We start from the raw sequence: 13,224 nt of genomic DNA, 5'->3' as shown, positions 1-13,224 counted from the left end.
GTTGTATCAGCACATGCAGGTAGGTAAGAATCAGAGTCCACAGGAGTGCCTTTTGGTCATCTTGGTTTCCGTGTTGTTAGATGTGCCACAATGGGTACCTCATTGGTGCGTGTGTGTAAGCACAGGGGGAGAGGGAACTTGGAAGCAAAGGCAGTTCTTGCAGACTCCAGCCAGTCTTCAGCTTGTCCTTTCTGATGACAATCACACAATCCTCAAGGCTGGAAGAGACCTTCGCGATCATTTAGTCCAGCCAGATGTGACCCCACCCCTAAATCATAACTCCGGATGCCACATCCAGGTGCCTCTTGAGTATGCCACAGATTGGACAAGTACATGTTGGCATTGATGCATAAAATGGTTAAAATGCACTAATTTTGACTTCCATGCAGGTGTTTATACAGCACATGCTTTTAAGATAGTATATTTTTTCTGCTGAAACTAGGAATTCACTACACCAGCCTTGCAGACTTGTTTACACAGCTATATACGGTATGTGTGTGTCTACATCAACTTCAGTTGGTGAAGTCTTGTAAAATGTACAGGTGTGGATTGCTACATTCCTCTCTTGTGTTTTTCCTTCTTTTTTTTTCCTGCTTCCCCCCAAAAAGTCACTTGATCAGGTATCAGACATAGTGAAAACCTGGCAAGACTACAGGAAAGTGGCTAGACTTGGAGTGTTTGTGTACTTAAAGAAAGAATCTTGCACATTTTCAACTTTCAGTCACAGATATTTTTTTATAAGAGCAATTGGAGGTCTGAGCCAGCCCTCAAAGCGGAAATCAAAAGCTCCCAGAGAAACATACCCGAGGAATGTGAATCTGATCCAACAACCATACGCAATGCACATACAGTACTGTCAGTCTTATAGGAAGTCTTGCCATATATGGACATCTGGACCCTGAGCTGTTTATCATCACGATAGGCTTGTAGCTGGCTTCAGACATTTCTGGCTTGCCTCAGGGTTAGTGTGCCAATTTGTTCCTTTCCCAAAATGCTCACCAGGATATTTCTTTAAAATTGTAATAAATACATCTCAAAATTCTGAGAGGTCTGGTTAAAGTTACGTTAGTAGGCTTTTGCTTAAAATGCAGATTCCAAGAAAGACTTACTCTGCTAGCTCAGAAATAGACACAGAATAAAAATAAAGAGATTTATTCCATCATGAATGTGGTTGCCTGGTATTTCTCTTTCTTAGAATTCATCTGGGAGCTTATTCTACGTATCTGTAGGCATAGAAGAGCTCTGAAATAGACCACTTACTGAACTTTTACTCATCCTTTTCTGGGGAGATGTGTGATCTCATGAATCAACAAAGGCAAAGGCCTAATTTCCCAGGATGTGTCAAGCAACATATTCATGTTGTGCCGTTAGAGTGGTACAAAGCCTTTCACCTGGGAGCCATGACAATTCATGTCAGCTGATCTTACTAATGAGAGCCATTAGCTCTTCTCCAAAGTGAACCAGAATAAAAAGGCAGGGAAGGGCATAGGGCCTATGAAATGTTTGCTGCTGAAATGGTGGACCTAGCCCAAATTCCTCAAGATACTACTTCAGATTCTCTGCTAGCATCAGTTGGGTAGTTCACTAAATGCACTGTTGGCCATCAAAATACTGTGACTTGAAAAGTCCAAGTCCATTGGACTAAAGCAAAATCATCAGATGCAATTCTCATTAGCAGACCTGAGTTTTTTTGTTTTCTGTAATGTCATTCTTTATGTGTTGACATGCAAATATTTTGTTACTTCTAGAGTCCCTGAGAATGCTGCTTTAAGCACTTGGCTTTATTCTTAAAAAGTAGCTGGAGCTTTTGTGAATGTGTATAGTCTTAAACCAGCAAAGTGATTACTGGAAGTAGAATAATCTAAATGGGTATTCAAAGGACATATAAAACTACTTGTGCAAAAGTGATATTATGAGTACTGTGAACCCAAGTGTCCTTTACCAACTGAGCCTCAGATGCAGTTTATCTTATTTTATTCTGAAAATTTTGCCACAGATCTGGTCTTAGAAGGACTGTAGGACCAGCATTCACTACTTCTGTGTGAAGGCTGGCTGTATCCTTGGTTTTTCTGGGGAAGCGTAGAGCCCTTCCATGGCTCGCAAAGGTGAGTAAAGAGGGAGAGGCTTTCAGTTGTTTATTTCTCAGATTTCACTGAGGTTTGCAGCCTCTTGCTATAGTAAGTCAACTAGCATAGGGCTGCAGTGAGTCACTAACCACTCCTTTGACAATTGTCCCATAAATGGTTAACAATTCATAAAAAGTTAGTGTTGCTGGCTGGAGAGGAAATGTGGCCAGGGATTGACTCAGAACATACACCAGAAATCCTTTTGAGATTCTCAGAGGAACCACGTGGAAAACAGCTGGACAAGTTTCTCCTCCCACTCTGTCGTGGATTATGTGGGCAAGAATGAATCAGATCTGCTTAGCCTACAATGCATGTGATATTGTTTTCAGTTTTTCAACCTGCTTCTTTCAGGAACTATCAGTGTAAGTTTTGACGGTTTGTGGTTTTTTTTCCCCCAAGCTGAGACATCAGTATTTAATTAACATTTGACCCAATTAGGGACTTCCCTTAACAAATGCAGTTTGCTTTGCCATAAACAATGGCATTTCTTAATTTATATTGTAGCTGCTGTGGAGTAGAGGCCTGGGGAGAATCCTGTGGGATGTATTTGCCATGTTGTCTGATAGGATAGGATCAATGCTTTTACATGTGTGGGTGACAGAGTGGTTTCTTTGGGGAGAAAAGAGAGAAATGTCTCCCCCATTTTTGATGCAACCTCAGTTCACTGACCTTGCTGTAGTGGGCTTTTCTGTTTACACAGTCCTTCCACAGGAAGTGGAGGAGTTGGCTTATTGTGTAGGTCTGTAATGTCTCTGGAGGACTTCATAAGCACACTGCATCGGCTGACCTGCAAAGGAACACAATGTCCTCAACGCATTGGCACCGGATTTTAGAGATGCTATGATTTTTCAGGAAAAAATCACAGGATTTGATCTATATCCTCCATGGTTCAGCTGCCAGCTCAGCTGTTTTTCCAGCAAGTGATGTGTGGTATGTGACCTGTGTAAATACATCTGTACAAGTGACGCAGACAGAGAAACTAGGATGTAACCTACAACAGCCAAGGTGGCTTCCTTATTGACCCACAGATGTGTGTGAAATTTAGCAACTACTGGGCCAGCTCTGAAAAACATCTTAGACTGCTGATCCCTCTGGTGTTGGTGGGAAATTCTCTGTCAGACCGTTTTTCACATGGAGAAGGGAAAAGCAGATACTCCAGGAAATGTGCATTTTTAGGGAAGTGGGGACATGTTTAAAATATTTTGATTTCCTGCAGGAACTAATTGAGGAAACCTAGTTGTTTTAAACATCAATGGTCCCAGGTCTAGAGTTTACAACCATGTTGCTACAGATGTCTTATTGATGCGTGGCTTTTAAGTAATAAGCATGATGTTGTAAAAGTGGTAGGACTCTCACTAACAGCAAGTGTTTCTGAACATATTACTCCATTTATAACCCTTTTATTAAAGGGTTTTAAATAGAAATCAAGGTTAGGTTTTTACTGTATGGTGTTTGTTTTGACCATTTTGGACAATGGGGTTGTTGTGAAGATTGAGCCTAATAAGTTATTTGTGGTGCATTTCTTGTGAGGAAATTATCTGTGATGGATCTTGTGGAAAAGTCTAACCTTAATAACATGGTAGATCTGTATGATTATTTAAGATTCAATTATGACATGGGATGAAAAGACAGTTCATCAACTGCCTTTTTGTATTGCCTAGGCTTTGCAAGGTATTTGAAAATCTTAAATCTGTCCTAACAGTGTTCCTCTGTGAGTTACAAACTTTGTAATAAAAATTTCTGGTGAGTTTTAAAAATATGTATGAACTAGCCTTTCTCCTTCTGTCACTCACAAGGTACAGAAGGTTGATTTTCAAATTCCCTGGGAACAGTTTTCACATTTTACCTTCTTAAATTCAGTGATACCTCACCTAGTCCTTCACATATCTTTATTTTTCTTGATAAATGGCTTGCAAAGAGTGATGATGGAGTGCATGACTTGGGAACTGCATTTTCTATTTCTTTTTTGCCATCAAGCTGCCACAGGGGGGAGTAGAAGTTTGGAAAGGACTGTGCTGCCCGAAAAGCCACCGAGGCAAGTGCTGTATTTGTGTGTACCCTGGCCAGTCTCTCACGGGGAGAAAAGCAGGACAAAAGAGGAGTGAGTGTTCTAGGAATGAAAAGGTTGATTGGAGAAAGGTGCTGGAGAGTTTCTACAGCTTGAAGAAGCTAAATGTTTCACTGCTTTGCAAAACCACGCTGGTTTTCTTATTCATTCCTACCAACTTTTCTGTCCAGATGTAAGGAGAATGTGACTGAATTGTTTTCCTGCCTCAGGAGGGAAGATGACATGTGGGAGTTGTAAAGTACTTGCAAAATCCCTGCCTGCCTGACAAAAGGCTTTTCCCACATTGGGGCTATTGACTAATGAAGGAAAAATGCTAGGCAGAGGCAAGGCAGAGGGCACAGTGAGGAAAAGTTTTGCTAACTTGGGAGAAAAGGGTTGTTTTTGTGGGACTGTTAGTGTTGGTGAAATCCACCCTGTCTGCTTCAGGGTGAGTAACTGGGCTCTGTGGGTCCCATGCAGGATGCATTCCTCACGCCTTCGCTCTGGTTGCAGGGTTACTCTTGTCCCCAGTGTGACCACAACTTCTCTTGCAAGGCACAGTCTGAAGCAGCAGCATCCAGCTGGTCTGTCAGCCACCATCCTGCCCTGCTGCTGGGTTTGGTACAATTTTGCAGAGGAGCCATGTGGGCAGAGATGGGGTTGTAAGAGCGGGAGGTGAAGGAGTGAGCTCGGGTTTTGAAGTAGTGCAGTATAACAAGAAGTTGGAAAGGGACTTACCCCTCCTGTTAGCTTCCTACTCATGTGCCATATTTGAGCATGTCCCCAGAGAAAACCAGCCAAGGTCCTGAGTGGGAAAGGCTAAATAGGGCTGAAGGGAAAGGTGCACGTATGTGTTTGTGTGGGAAGGGTTGCGGTGGAGTGGGGTGGAACAGAGGAAGTGGAGAAATTGGTGTGTGAGGAGAGTGGTGTAGGTGAACCAGCCAAGGGTGAGGTGGGCTTGGCAGCTTCTTTCCCACTGCCTTCCCAGTAATTCACCACCAAGAAACCGAGCTCAGGCCAGCTCGCCATGGGAAAACTCATTTGCCAGAAGAAGAGAGAGGTGTCTGCAGCGCAGTCTGGGTGCTCCTCTTCTCCACACCTTTGGTAGCCAGTCCCTGCTTTCTCTTGCCCTGCTGCACTCAGCAGCAAGCTGCAGTGGAGACACCACAAGTTTCTCACTTTTTGGTTTTGCGTTAGGGAGCTTTATCACTGGACGAACTAGTCAACAATTTCTGGGAAAGAATGAAATAATTTTCAGGAACTTGTTAATGATCAGGAGAACCACTGAAAGGAGTGAAGCAGGCACGTTTTTTAACTCCTCAGCATCTGAGTGCGCAGATCTGTAACAAGGTAGAGTAAGTGAGAATAAAAGAAGAATTCAAGGAGAAATACATTTATGCTTCCGTAACCTATCATGAGAAATAACATTTGCTAAATGTGTTATTTTAGAATGCAGAGGAGAATATGGCAGATAAGTCTTTGCTTTTGGTTTTAATGGTGAAAATAGGTTGGAAAGGAAATCCACTATTTAAGAAACATTTTTTGGTGCAATTTGTATATCCGTGATTCCTGGATTTTTGAACTATCATCAAAAGGAGCCTGGGCAAAATCCACATTCTTTATGGTTAGCACATTGATAAATTCAGTGCTTGCTCCACAACCTTGTTCTTAACAGAAACAAAAAAGGGAGAATTACTGGTCCAATTTCCAAATAAGACATAAGGAAGTTATTTATGCTTTTGGGAGGTAATATGCCTAAGTTTGAGTGGAACTTTGTTAAGTATAATGAAATTCTCAAGGAATGTAAGGCTGGCTTTGCTCAACAGTAAACATCTAAGGTTAAAAAAATAGATATATGTTTTCCAAACTTGTGCCTAAACCTCAAGTTTCTTGTTTTTAATTAGAGTGGTTGTTGCAAATTCAGGAAGTTAACCAAACATAAAAATACAAACAGAAAACAATACAATTAAATACATTCAGAGCAACTTTTAATTTTTTCCTTAGTTCTAGTAGTGCATGAATTATAGTAGAGGTTAAAGTCAGAAGCATAGTGAAGCTTGTACCACAGTTTACTGCACTCACCTGGACTCTTGCAATAATAAAACCTTGGAGAACACTGATCTGAGTCAGTGTCACAGTTTCACAATACCTAGACCCTGTCAGAGTGCTTCTACAAAGCACAGTGTTAAGATATTAATTCTGGACATGATGTGTATTTTTAACATTTGAAGAATCAATATGTGTACAAAGACAAAACCAATAACAAAACCAGCATTACATGGTTTGTAATTCCAGTTTCTTTGGGGTTTCCATTTTCATAATTCTATTCTTTTCAGGAAAGAGAAGAAAAAGAGTGTAAGTAAGTCTGAGGGAAATTGCAGCAATATTTTAAGTCCAACACTTGTACTTGATGTGTCAGCCCTTCTGTTTTGACTCTTCATTGTGGTTTAGGATGAATGGACAGCATAGTTACTGTAGTGTAATAGAATCATTCCTCTTGTTGAGAAGGTATAGATGTGTGTTTCTGCTGCTAGAGATCACAGATTTGTTCCTACAGAGGCTTGGCTTTACATTGTGTCCAGAACTGATTCCTTGTGCACTTTTGACATTTTATTATATAATTGCATCAAGAAAAACACACATGCTGTATTTCAAGTCAAATTAGTTGAATAGATGAGGTGTCTAATTCTTCTTTCTTGAAGGCCACCAGAGCAAATCTTGCCAAAGTTATGTTTTTACTCAAAATTCCTTAATTTTTCCTGCTTTTACTTCAGGCCAACACAGAACAGTACATTCTCATTATTTAATCATTACAAAAAATAGTATAACAACAACAACAACAACAATAACAACAACAAAAAAAGCACCAAGGTAACAAGAAATTCTCTTCTACAGATGTTTATCGAGAAAGCTAAGCAGGAACATAGTTGCAGGACTTAAAACGTATTTGATAATCCTGGACTAAGTGAACAAATGCATTAGAGTTTTGGGAGAACTAAGATGGGAATACAGTAATTTCACGACTATAAGGCGCACCCCTTTTGACTAAAATTTTCCCTGGAACTCAGAAGTGCGCCTTATAGTCTGGTGCGCCTTGTATGATGGACAAAGTTGCAACATTTGCCATCCCGGAAGTGTGAGCCATGAGCCGTGGGGGGAGCCAGAAGTGCTGCGGCAGCCGAGTGGCGGCGGGGCCTCGGCCAGCAACCACGCAGGAGGAGCTGGGGGCGGAGCCTCACTGCAAAAAAAAAGTGCGCCCTATAGTCCGGTGTGCCTTATCTGATCTACAAAGTTGGGAATTTTGCGGACTCCCGAAGGGTGCACCTTATAGTCCGGTGCGCCTTATGGTCGTGAAATTACTGTAACAGGAAAGCTGGAGGAAAAAAAAACTCACAAGGTTAAGACAGTAAAGTGCCCAGAATATTTGTGAAGAATTGATGCTGGGATACTTCTGATGAAAATAGACCCAGGGTGATCCTCATGCCTAATGACTGCTCTGGCTTGGAAGGAAGTTTTGAATTTGTAAATAATTGTAGGGGATGAGATAATTGTCAGCCATCATACAGTACCCAGCTGGGGATAGCTGCAGCAGATTGACCATGGGGCAGTGGTGACACTCTGCCTGACCAGCTGTAACATGTCATTCCCAGAGCATGAGGGGTAAGACTTTCTTCCTTGCCTGCCTCTGCCCTTTGCACCTTGCAAAGTATTCACTTACTTTTTGCATCGTTTGTGCATCAAATCCCTCTTTATTTTGGAAGCTTTCTCTTTTCCTGACCATCATTTTCCCTGAGTTCCAGTGCCTTTTCACTACCTTTCCTCACTTTGCTTGTGTCTTCACTGAGCTGTATCTTCTCTAGTACAGAGACATGAAGCTGCTGTTGCTCCTCACCACTGCAGCCCACGTTCCCACAAGCAGCCTTTTCTGTCTTCAGAGCAGCACTCTCCTCCTCAGGAGGTGACTCTTTGGTCTGCTTATGAGCATCAGCTGGTAGTTAAGACTATCTTTGCTTGGCTAAGTGAGAAGTTTTTATAAAACAATGTATAGGTGAATGTGGAAGACTTTTGGGAAGGCAGTCGAGGGGTCTTGCAGATTTGTTTAGCCTGTACCATAGCTTGGAGGATGTTTTTGAAACAACTCTGCTTTCTGAGTTGGAAAGGTCACTGCTTCTTTAGAATATTTTTGGAGATGTTTCTGTGGTTTGTCAGATCTAAAAATAAACTGTGATCAACACACTTTAAAATTATGACAGGATTTTTTTTTTAAGAGTATATAAGGCAATTATATATTTGTTTTCCAACTGGGGAACAGTCAGAACTACAGACAAGCTATGAAAATCCCCTTCAGAATTCCAGGACTATTTTTTTGATGTGTCTTCAAAGTCGTGAGCATCTGCTTGCCTATCTGTTCATCTGTCTTATGCAGTTTATAGCGCCAATCATTTTCTCTACTGAGAGACAAAGACACCAGGAACATTTCTAGTCTTTTTTCCTAAATTTCTAGGACAGCTGGGGAGCTTAGATTGAATTTTTTTTTGTTAGAATGAGAAATCCTGATGAAATAGACCCTGTGGATTTCTTGTGTTGATTTTCAGCAAAATGAAGCTGAGAAAAAACTTGGAATTATTTTGTTCTGAAACATGTCAATGATTTGGTTTGATTTTGAAAGTGAGAAATGTTGGAGCAGTTAATTTCGAATCCTCTTTGTGTCAATAACCTACTGATCTTCATTGTCCTCAAAAACACTTAAAAATTTTTCACCTTGAAATGTCTATCGCTGTAAGTAGGGCTGTTTGGAAATTCAGTCTTCTTCAAAGAGAAGAAAAAATGTTTTCTGGCCCACATCAGGGAACCCTTAAAAACATCCAGTGATTTGCTTAGAGTCATGAAAGGCTATTATGTAAAAGAAAATTTGGTAATGCAGTTTTACCATTTACTGTCAGTGTAGTTGTTGCTAAACCAAATTCCATTGTGAGTGTCTGCAGTACAGAGCCTTGGGTTAGGTGGCTCTAGAGGTCAGTGTTGGGTGCAGGCCAGTGAATCCAGCAGGTAGGGATCAATCACTGATGATGTCCTTGGAGACCTTCAGTCACCATTCTGCATTGTCTGTGCTTGAGTGTGCAGTATAGTTGGGAGTGTAGGTGGAAGCTGTGCTACCTGTAAAGAAATGGTAGGTGTTTGTCATCCTTCTTCCCTGCTGGAGTTGCAGGAGGAGTTTCTGAGGCACAGCTGCAGGGATTGAGTCCAGTGAGATCTTCTTTGGAGACCTGAGGGTACCAAACTTTTCTCTGATGGCACTGGCACACAAGGGCCTTATCTCCCTCACAGCTACTTCAGGATCATTTTGTGTTTCTTGAGTTTAATCCAGGTGTTCTAACACCAAACTAGTAGTAGCTGGGTTTGTGCCCTAAGCCCTCAAGCATGTCCCAGAAGGGTGATGTGCCAGAGACATTTACAGAGGGCTCAAGTATGGACTGCACTGCCAGTGCCTGCAGGGCAGAGGGCTGGTGCAGGTTATTCCTTCAGGGCTTTTCCTGCCTTTCACAGCCAAGGGCAGCAGCATTCAGCTCTTGTCAGTGTTACAGCAACTGCCCTTGTGGACTGCCTGCTTTGCAGAGTGGCGTAGGGAAGAGCTGAGGGGAGAGCCTTATCTGCCTGGTCTGCCACCTCTAGACTACACAGGTTAGGAAACTCATCCCTGCATTTAAAGAAAGAAGAAGTAGCATGACCTCTCTCTCTGTGCACTGAGTTAAATCCCATCCTATTTTAAACCCCATTTTTGACAGTGAGTCTTATCTGAAATTGGCAGAAAAACTGAGGATGTTGTTTCTCATCAGGACAGAGCCTGCATTTAGCTTTCTTTCAAGTGGTGCAATAAAATATGGGAATAGACTTCAGCTTCCCATGTTTTAATTCTTGTTTTTTAATCCCTGTTTTTCATTTTTGAAACTATTTGGATCCAAAAAGACACTTTTTTCTCTTTCCACTTCTGGTTCGTTTGTTGGACCACTGCCTGCTCACCCTATTCGGATGTCAAGAGACTCTCTATTTTTCCATTTCTGGAATAGCCATTCACTTCTCAGTGTTTCTTGTGAAAACCCTCAGAATTTACAGTGTGTTTATTGGTCTCTCACCAACTGCAGTTTCTCTCATGTAATATTTTGTTTCAAAGTTTCCCTCAGATACTGTTATATAGATTTGGTTCACAAAATAATTCTGTGGTAAGCCTAGGAGTTTAAGAGACCATCTTCCTAAAAGATCCAGCTAATGAGCTAATTAAAATACAAGGGATTTATATAATTTGTTGAACTGGTAGGTTTGAGACATAATTGATGGGGTAAGACATTTTAAATACTAGACTAATGTGCAAAAGATACCAGTTGTGTGCAGTGATGCAGGAATGCACAGTAAGACACAGCTTCTGTGTGAAGAGGCCATTCTTGGGTCCAGATTTTGCTAATTGTGCTGCACAGATTAAGACCAGGTTTATGCAAAAGAGCTTGTAAAATCTGGTAAAGCAGGAGAGAGCCAATAACCTGTGATGGGTATTTCCCCAGAGTGCAGGTAAGGTGGTTTACTTTAGGGATGTTGCAGTCGAAAGGAAGACGTAGGAAGAAGAGGTACATGGCATTAACTGGAGCAGAAATAGCAAGAAAGTAAAATGCTGAGGGGAGAAGTTCAACAAACTGTAGAGCAGAAAAACATATGGATGAGTTACTGAAAGAGTAGAATGTGGTGGGTTTTGCACCAGGACCCATTGCTGTTCTGCCCAACACCTAATTAGCCTGGTAAAGTGAAACATTAATGAACTTCACCACTGAATTTTTTCATTTTTACAGCTATGTAAGTTGAAGTGTGGAAGGAAGCTATAGAAGCAAATAGCTGGAATGTACTACAAGTGTGTGAGAGGGCCAGGGCCACTGAACAGTGCAATGAGGCAGGAGCAGTGGATGGAAACTGGTATACTCAGTCCATTAAATGAAAAATCTGCCAAATCAGACCTGTCCTATGACTCCATTTCTCATTTAACTTCCTTTCTGACTCTCATTAAAATGTACCACTCTGGGGTAGGTTGGAACTTTTTGGGGACTGGCTCAGGAAAGGAAAACTGCATATATGTTTTTGGTTTGAGTGCTACTCTTTAAGCCAAATGAACTGGTTCATTAAACTATTATAATAATTGTGTTTTAGAAGTAGCTTAGTTTTAAGCCTGGGCATGAAATAATTATTTTCTAAAAATCAAGATTGTTTGTGAATCTTTCTTTTCCTGCTGTGGTTCTTGCTGAGTTTTGCCCAGGATGTCTCTGGAAATGTGAGTTCCAGATCTATCACAAGACAGCATGTGTTGTGTGGCAGCTGTATATTTAAGAAGAAAATGCTGGAGGAGATGGCTAAATGTGCATGAAGACTTCTGGGTGTTCATCAGCCCTGATTCCAAACATCCTGCTCGGTTTCTGATCACTGATTAGCAGCACAAACAAGACAGATACCTTTAACCACTAAAAATTATCCCTCTTCCGCTCTCACGGTCTCTCTAGACTGGAATTTTGTAAGCTGCCAGATGCAGTTTTGTTTCCAGGGATCTCACAATCCAAATTTTGGTCCCAACTATAGTAATTTAAAGCCTGTTTAGACTCTTCTGAAAGATAGATTTATAAGGAAAATGTTGACAGTTCCTGGCCTCTTGTATCACTGGTCAGAGCCACAATAATATTGATTTCCTCTAGTTGTCTTCCATCAAATACTCAAAACAGCATTTTTTCCTTTGGTGCAAACATAAAAAATGTGGACAGTTTTGTTTTCCTAAACTTGGATAACATCTGTGAACATACCATTTTCTGTGGGAATGCAGCACACCCTTTCCCAATTTTATTACAAACCACCTTTTTGGATAGTGTGCCTTTGTACGCACTTTCACTCTGTCTCATATGTCTTATTCTAGGAAATTGAGTCTTCTTTTTTCATTCCTCCAGGACTTTCTTTATGTGAAGAGTATAGATGAGAACTGGGTTTTTTCTCTCAGAATACCTTCAAGTTTTGTCTTCCTAACCTAGACATCTGAAGTGTTTCCAAGTAGTTAAAGACTCTCAGTAATAGTAAGGTTTTACTGATATTTATGTTGCTTGTTGACCCAAACCAAAATCAGTGATGATTATAGGGACCTCTCTCATCTGGAAAAAGTTATGCTGGAGCCTGGTGCAGTTTAGTTCTTTACCTTTTGGGACAAGCCTTTTGCATTTGATCTGGGTTGGAAATCTCAAAATCAGAGTTGGATTTGCATGTGGAAAGAAGGATATAAGATAAAATGAAGAAAATGCAAAAGGATCTGATATTTCCATTGCTGTATTTTTTAATTCTGCCCAGCTGAAAGGAAGGCACCCATCTAATGTCAGTGTAAAGGCTTGCCAGTGCAAGGTAAAAGTTGCATATTAAAATGTGTATCCATGTTCTGTGAGCAGTTTTTCATAAAGCAGTCTTCAGTGCCTGACAGGAAGACTGGGGAAGGATATGAGCTGGCTCATCAGATCCCAGGCAGAGCAATAAAGTGCTTTCCAAAGAAGGAACTAGTCTTTTCTGAGCCAGAGAAGGGTAAAACTTGCAATCCTCTCAAAGTTTTACTTAAGAGTTTGTGAAAGGGCTTGGCCTTGCCTACATGCCTCTCATCACAAATGGGAACAGGCAGCCCATCCGAGGGAGTGGCCTTATGTACATGGAAGCTGTTTTACGCAAGAAGAGAAGGCTAGTCCAGCAAAGGTGTGGTTTTATTTACATCTATGCTCTTCCCTTGTGATTGGAGTGTGTCTGGAAGGTGTGGTCTCGTTTACACCCCGCCTCAACTGCCTTTGGCTTCTCTGGATTCAGCCCTTTCCTGTGGCTGGAAAAGGAACTCCTGCAAGCAGAATAAAACGGCTGTGTGAAAAACATGTTTTTTCTTCCTCTGTTTCTTCAGTGTATGCATTCATACTGGTATGTACCTGAAAAGGTTCCTGGGGAGAGAGTTTTGGGTCTGCATAGGTATGTGTATGTATGTACATGTGTGTGTATGTGCTT

This window comes from Catharus ustulatus, chromosome 3 (assembly GCF_009819885.2).
Source record: "Catharus ustulatus isolate bCatUst1 chromosome 3, bCatUst1.pri.v2, whole genome shotgun sequence".
Lineage (NCBI taxonomy): Eukaryota > Metazoa > Chordata > Aves > Passeriformes > Turdidae > Catharus > Catharus ustulatus.
This window is presented reverse-complemented; position numbering follows the sequence as displayed.